This window comes from Palaemon carinicauda, chromosome 6 (genome assembly GCF_036898095.1).
Source record: "Palaemon carinicauda isolate YSFRI2023 chromosome 6, ASM3689809v2, whole genome shotgun sequence".
NCBI classification, from domain to species: Eukaryota; Metazoa; Arthropoda; class Malacostraca; order Decapoda; family Palaemonidae; genus Palaemon; species Palaemon carinicauda.
In genome coordinates, this window is record NC_090730.1 from 27950280 (window position 1) to 27957779 (window position 7500).

The following is a 7500-nucleotide window of genomic DNA, read 5'->3' on the forward strand; positions in this document are numbered from 1 at the left end:
ACTTGTGAAAAATGTTTTCGTCAATTTCTGATCTGAAATAGCTAGAGCTTTTATTTGGAAAGCTAAACTACCATTTTCAAGGTCAATGAATTCAATGCTCATAGTTACAGATGTGTTGAGATATTTGTTACAGAAAGTATTGCAAATACTAATTTCATAAGACAAATATGTCATTAGGCCATACTAAGCACCAACCATAATGATATGTCTGCTAGTGGTGTCACTATTGAGTAGGTTCATATTATGTAATTTGAACAGTTTACTGTACTCTACATGCAAATTTGTGGTGGTTTAAATGTTTAAACTCCGCTCATGAATGGCAGAGGCAAGGGACAGTGATATTGCCCTATCAAGTAGGACAATGCCCTAGAGGCTGACCATATATATGATTAGCGCTCAAGCCTCCTCTCTACCCAAGCTGGTACCAAGGAAGGCCAGGCATGGCTGCTGATGACTCAGCAGATAGACCTATAGGCTCCCCCAAACCCCCCATCCTTACCTCGCAAGGATGGTCAGGTTGCATCGACCGGAATAACTAACGAGTTTGAGCGGGACACGAACCCCAATCTGGTAATCACCAGAAAGACTTTACCACTCCTGTATACCAGAAGGTAAAGATTCTTGGAAAATCAGTTGCACTCCTTTGAAGATAGGCAATGTCCAGAGTCTATCTATCACTCCATACCATGTAGGTATGCTCCACTGTGTCAAGCCAGTATTGCATATTCTTTCATCTATCTCCCCGAAAAGACATGGATAATATATTGTTATTATGTTTATTGGAGAATTTAATGTCTTTAGGTTTTAATCCCTACAGATATAGTTATATATTTTATTAACAATTTGGGACACTACGAAATAATTATTTTTGTAATTTAGGCCCCCTACAATTATGTTGTGAGGGAAGTTAAATTTCATAAGAAATAGTCATTTACCATGCAGTTTTTATAGCATTTAAAAAAATCCTTTAGTAAGTAGCAATTTTTTATTTTAGGTGCTACGGGCTGCTAATAAGCAAGGTCCCTGAGCCCTGACCGTTCACTAGTTGAGGCATATCTTAAATCAACCAAATTTTGATTTTAGGTCGTGTGAAAGTTTCAAAGATTTAATTTTTTTCGTGGTAATGATTACTAAATAGTTTTATAACGTGATATATCTGTTTGTTTTCTTGTATGCAAGTTCGAACACTATATTTTCTATGTTAATTGAGTGACATGTTATTGTAGTCATTCATTTCATTAGTTTAGGTCAGTTGGTTAAAGGATTCATATCGACTAAGAAAACTCTACAGGACATCTGTCATAATAATAGTTAACATTTTCGTGTTTTGTTAGATTTCTGATGCACTAGCCCAGTGCTTAAAGTGAATAGAGTATCCTTGAAGAAACTGATTTTCTCTCTCCCACCCACACAAATTTTTATCGTTTCATTGGCTTGGTATTTCGTTTCTTGTTTACAGCTACAGTAATAATTTGTTCTTTCTATTTGCAAAGTGATTTATGTAGTGAGGTTCATTCCTTGAGACACTACCGCTAGAGACTTATGGGGTCCTTTGACTGGCTAGACAGTACAACATTGGATCCTTCTCTCTGGTTACGGTTCATTTTCCATTTGTCTACACATATACCGAATAGTTTGGCCTATTCTTTACTTATTCTCCTATGTCCTTATACACTTGACAACATTGAGATTACCAAACTATTCTTCTTCACCTAAGGGGTTAACCACTGCTCTGTAATTATTCAGTGGCCACTTTCCTCTTAGTAAGGATAGAACAGACTCTCTAGCTATGCTATGGTAAGCAGCTCTTCTAGGAGGACACTCCAAAATCAAACCATTGTTCTCTAGTCTTGGGTAGTGCCATAGCCTCTGTACCATGGTCTTCCAACGTCTTGGTTAGAGTTCTCTTGCTTGAGGATACACTTGGTCACACTAGTCCATCTTATTTCTCTTACTCTTGTTTTTTAAAAGTTTTTTTATAGTTTAAATAGGAAATATTCATTTTAATGTTGTTTCTGTTCTTAAGATATTCTATTTTTCCTTGTTTCATTTCCTCACTGGGCTATTTTCCCTGTTGGAGCACCTGGGCTTATAGCATCCTGCTTTTCCATGTAGGGTTGTAGCGTAGCAAGTAATAATAATAATAATAATAATAATAATAATAATAATAATAATGAGATTTATGATTGATTAAACTCCAGATTGGAATATAAAGGATTTTTACCTGTAATTGCCTTTATTCTTAAGGTTATTTGTCCTAATTTCCCACTATGCTACGCCACTAGCTAAATTAATACTCAAAACTCCTGTAGCTTGGTGGCTGAGCGCGTGGTTCCCATTTGCAAGGTCTATAGTTCATGACTGGCCCACCGCACATCAGTCCAACCCATTCACAATGATTATAAAGTCTTGCAGTGAACTGAAGCCCCTAATCATATATATATATATATATATATATATATATATATATATATATATATATATATATATATATATATATATATATATAGAGAGAGAGAGAGAGAGAGAGAGAGAGAGAGAGAGAGAGAGAGAGAGAGAGAGAGAGAGAGAGAGAGAGATCAGTATAATGAGCACAGTAACTCAATTGGTCGGCTGCGTTATATTGTTTACTTTTTCCAATACTAATGAGTAAATTTTCGCCCGTTTTCCTGAAATATATTTCAGTGATAAACATTGTTGAAAGGCCTCCCCGTTCTCAGGTCTTTGGGTCATTTGATTCAAATTTCAAAAGTTTGATTACTGACAATCATAGCATACGGAGCAACTGATAAATCTAAAATACAGATCCAGAATTATATCCACATTAGATTTGATTAGTTATTGTATTGAGTATTGTGAATATTATGAAAAAAATCAATTATTTTAAACGATCAAATTAATTTTCAAGCAATCTTGCAGAGTAAAGAGAACAAACTAATCTTTAATGGCAATTTCCCTCTTCTGTCGTGCATATTGAATCAGACAGATATCCACCTGAAAGGTTCATTCGCACAAAAGTTTACTTATTTATCTCCAAAATCTAATAACTTGCCAGTCACAAGGACCAACTTTGGCGATTTTTATTGTACGATCTGCTTAATATTTGTGTCTATCTCATATGTCTATGTCTATTGTAGGCTTTAGAGCCTTTAAATAGGCGGCCCCGAGACTATACAATAAGCTCCCACTAGACATCCGAAAGATTGAAGATATTAAGGCTTTCAAGAGGAAACTGAAGATTTTCTTGATCTATGAGTGCTTTGATAGTGACTATTTAGCAATAAACAACCAATATGCGGTGTGAAATGTTGAATGCTTTCGAACGAACTTGATAAAAGGACTGTGGAGGTCCTGTAGAGAGTAGGGTTCTGCTCTACAGGACCAGAAAAACAACCCTTAAGATAAGTAAAGTACAAAAAATATAAAATGGCCAAAAGCATATCATCTATGTTGGATGAGTTGATGGATAAATATACTTTATTTATTTGAATTCTGCATTGGTAATTGTAGTTTCACTGGGTGCCTTTCTTAGTTAATTAATTTTGTCAGAGATTTTGTTAAGCTACTTCAATTTCCATTTCATGATAACAGTTTTCTTTCACTTACCTAAATTTCTGTTCTATTATACTGAACAGTAAATGTGTTTCAAAGTATGAACTTTAGTGTGGGTTTTCCTAAATAACACACAACACACAAATGAAGTCAGAGTATTGCTATCTTCAAAATTTGGACTCCAGCGATACACCATTATATATATATATATATATATATATATATATATATATATATATATATATATATATATATATATATATATATGTGTGTGTGTGTGTGTGTGTGCGTGTGGGTGTGCGCGCGCGCATGTGTGTGTTTGTATTTCATTGATTTATATGAAGAGGAAAGATATACTGTGCCAATGGCTCAAATACAACACTGCGTTGAAACGAAAAAACTTGTAGTAATTATGTAAAAGCTGCTAATCCTAGTCAACGTGGCCAAATTAACAGCGTTGTTTCTTCTGCATATTCAAGTATAGAATAACAGTCTTCTAAATATTAGCTAGTATATAATTATGAATGCATCATACTTTCACTCTTATTCACGAGTTTTTCCCAGATTACAACTCCTTTTTTCAACACTATTTGTAGTAATTACCGATTAGAATGATTCAGAGTACTTTCTCTACCAAGAACTTGAGGCATTTGCCTCTTCTCTCCCCGCTCTCGCATTTGGCCAAGGACGCTATTTTCACATTGTTGCTGGTAAGCAGCAGTTTTGGTCATCAGACAAATTGTTTTTAGCTTTGAGATCAAATTTCCTATGTATAGCTAGGGAAAGTGTAAAGAATATATTCGACGTAGCCTACAGTGCCCAGTATATTTTCTTTATGATTTAGAAGAGAAAGTTCTAAGATAACTTCCCATTGTTGAACACTTATGTGTGCGTGTGTTTGTGTGTGAATACAATTGGGATTGGTGCCTTGCTATCTGGGGCAGAGGACTCGATTAGAGAGGGAAGCTGTGGCAGCGACAGAACTAAGAACATTCCCAGTATTTTTGGACTCTTCTGCTCGTCTCTCATTTCTCCCTTGGTTTCCTCGTAGCAATTACGTCTATAAATTTCTTTTATCTTGCTAATGTTCATTTCCTTCATTAAGACATATGTAAATATATCGGGGTGTTCTTTATTCATAAGTTGCCTTTAACTATGACCGCTTATTTTGTTTGCTAGTCCCTGTTTTGTCAGATCCTCGGTCCATTGTTGTAGCTGCTCCTCAGTTTGTGTTCTCGTGTGCTGGTGGCCGCATCCTTTTTCTTCTTTTACTTCTTCTGGCGTTTTTCAATTGAGAAATTATTCCTCAGGAACAACTGGAGGAAGAGAAGAAAGGAGGATTAGTTCATGACGCTGTATTTATTTTTTTATGTTAATGTGTTCATATAGTGTAGTGCTAATATATAGATGCTTCTTCGCGCAAAATCACCTTTAAATTGATTTTAGTTTTGTTGATGTTGTTACTTAATTGGCTTTTATATTTGTCTTTGAAAGTTCTCTTTAGTATACATTACGTTACCAGTTATATTTTCATTTCTTAGCACATCCTTTTATTGCACCATGCAAAAACTATCCTTTTTTTTTATTCACTGACGATTGTTAAAACAGTATCCAACGTAATGTTACAGACGCTTATGATGTGCGTCTCTCTTCCATAGAAATTAAGAAACAGGGTGTATGGAAGAAGGGCGCCTGGACCATGTTTTGGAAAACCTGAAGAGACTGGTTCCCAACTCTTGGGAGTTAGGAAAATGATGAAGTTTTCTCAGCTTCTTGTCATGCTTTAGCAGCAGCCTAGTGTCATATCGCTCTCGGTTTTGTTTTCGTTCTCGCCATAATCACAAGCAGCATGGCTAGCATCTCGGGTTTCGTACAAGCTGTAATGCTTGTAGTGTGCTATTACTTAGTAAGCAAGCCAAAATCACAAGTATTGGAAGTGGATCATTTTTTTCAGTGTTGCCTGTTGTAAAGGTTTATTCGTCTGTCCCTGTAATTTATTAACCTTTCGTGAAATGTTTCCTTTTGTGTATTAAATACGGTTTGCATGTGGTTTAAAATTTCTCGACTAGAAATATTGTATAATGCGGTTGTAATCACAGTCTCTACTTTTTCTTACTCTACATTAAAGGTATTTGACGAACTCCATTTTTCAGTTTCATTCCTCCTGGTTTTCATTTTACAAGTTAGTAATGTGATAGAAGTATCATTGTAATATCAACCTTAATTAAATTATATTGGGTACGCAGAATCACTTTTTTCATTCGAAGATCTCAAATTCTACGATGTTACTTTTTTCAGATATTCATATCCAGCGTATGTGTGTATATGTGTGTCTTTATATGCTAAGAATACAAACACGAAAGACATTTTATGTAGTCCAGATACAAAGAGTTGGAACTTGCCTACAGTTAGTATCGGTGTCACTATGCCCTATGTACTCAGTATCTGATTGAGGGCTGTTGGCAATGGCTACCTCTTAATCCATTGACCCTATCTTTATCAATATGTTTTCAATTTTATTCATTTCTGCAAGGTAATTTTTTATTTATCATGAATTTTATTCATGCCTTTTTTTATTTATTCATGTTGAGTAAAATTTTCACCCAATTTTTCGGAAGCAAGATTTTGTCCAACTTTTGGGGGTGAGGAATTCTCCCCTCCCCCCTTTAGTAAATTAAGGCACTTGGGAAGTATTAAGCAAATTATTATCAATTTCTTTTAGTTATTCCGTCCCAAAACTGTAAAAGTATATCAACAAAATTTACACACAAAGGAAGTTCGCTAAAATCGAATGTAATTATTAAAGGGTTAGAGAATACTGAGTGTTAGAGAAAGAGAGGAAAGGAGGAAGCTTTCAATGTTAAATTAGAAATATCTCGAGAAGAAAAGTGACTTACACTGTTCGCAAAATTTAATTTAGTTTAAAATTTTTATCTTCGTTGTAGATTAGAGGTATTAAATTATTGGTACAATCATTTAGTGGTAGAATGCAGAATATGATAAGATTTTTTCTTTATCTTGAGAATGTGATTCACAGAAGAGGTACCGACTTCTATATTTATAGGAAAATTCTCTCTCTCTCTCTCTCTCTCTCTCTCTCTCTCTCTCTCTCTCTCTCTCTCTCTCTCTCTCTCTCTCTCTCTCTCTCTCTCTGTCATGGAAGAAACGACCATTGAATAAAGTCAGATGTTAAGAGCTTTTAACTATCAATGTTTCATCGACGATCAATGTTTTATCGACATAGAAACAAACATTTTGTTTATTAGTATTAACTTCTCTTTAATAGGAGAATAGTTATGAAAATAAGGTAAAACCAGATGTTGACAATCTAGTAATTTAGAGTGGCAGTTGAATATATGGAGAATTTCCAGTCATTTGGTTCTTAAGAGTGATGATTTTCTTATCCCTGTCGCGAAGAAGACTTTAAAATCGTCACTCTCAAATTCGTTCCTTTGTTATATTTTACCTAGATATGAAGCTGTATAAAATGATTTACATGTTCATAATCTTTGATGATTAAAGGAATAAATGTAACATCTTAACGGTCTTTTGTGTAGATGTTTGTTTATCAAAGAGGTGCCACAACGCAACACCAAAGAGAGGTCGGTTGAAAAGAAAAACTCAAAATACCCATCAGAAAAAGGTTGTCTGGTATGAAATTAAATTCATCAAGTCCAATCGTAAATATTAAATCCCTCCAATTTAGTGTGTATGAAATGTTAGATAAGATAGTGGCTATAATGCGTTCTTATATGTACATTGTGATTAAGAATTTCTTTATTATAAAAAAAAAGAATGAGATAACACATATGTAGCAATGTTAAATAAGGCAAATAGACTCCTTAGATTCCTTATTTTAAGCAATTGACATTTTTACTACTTACTTTACTTTGATGGCTGCTTTTCCGGTCCCATACTGCAGGGAAACCCCACTCTCTACAGGACCTC

At 34.7% G+C, this 7500-nt stretch overlaps 1 long non-coding RNA gene across 1 annotated transcript in view; it reads left to right on the top strand.

Annotated features, from left to right (window-relative positions):
• Positions 1-7500, top strand: part of LOC137642529 (uncharacterized) — a 99443-nt gene that overhangs the window by 82981 nt on the left and 8962 nt on the right. The window lies entirely within an intron of this gene.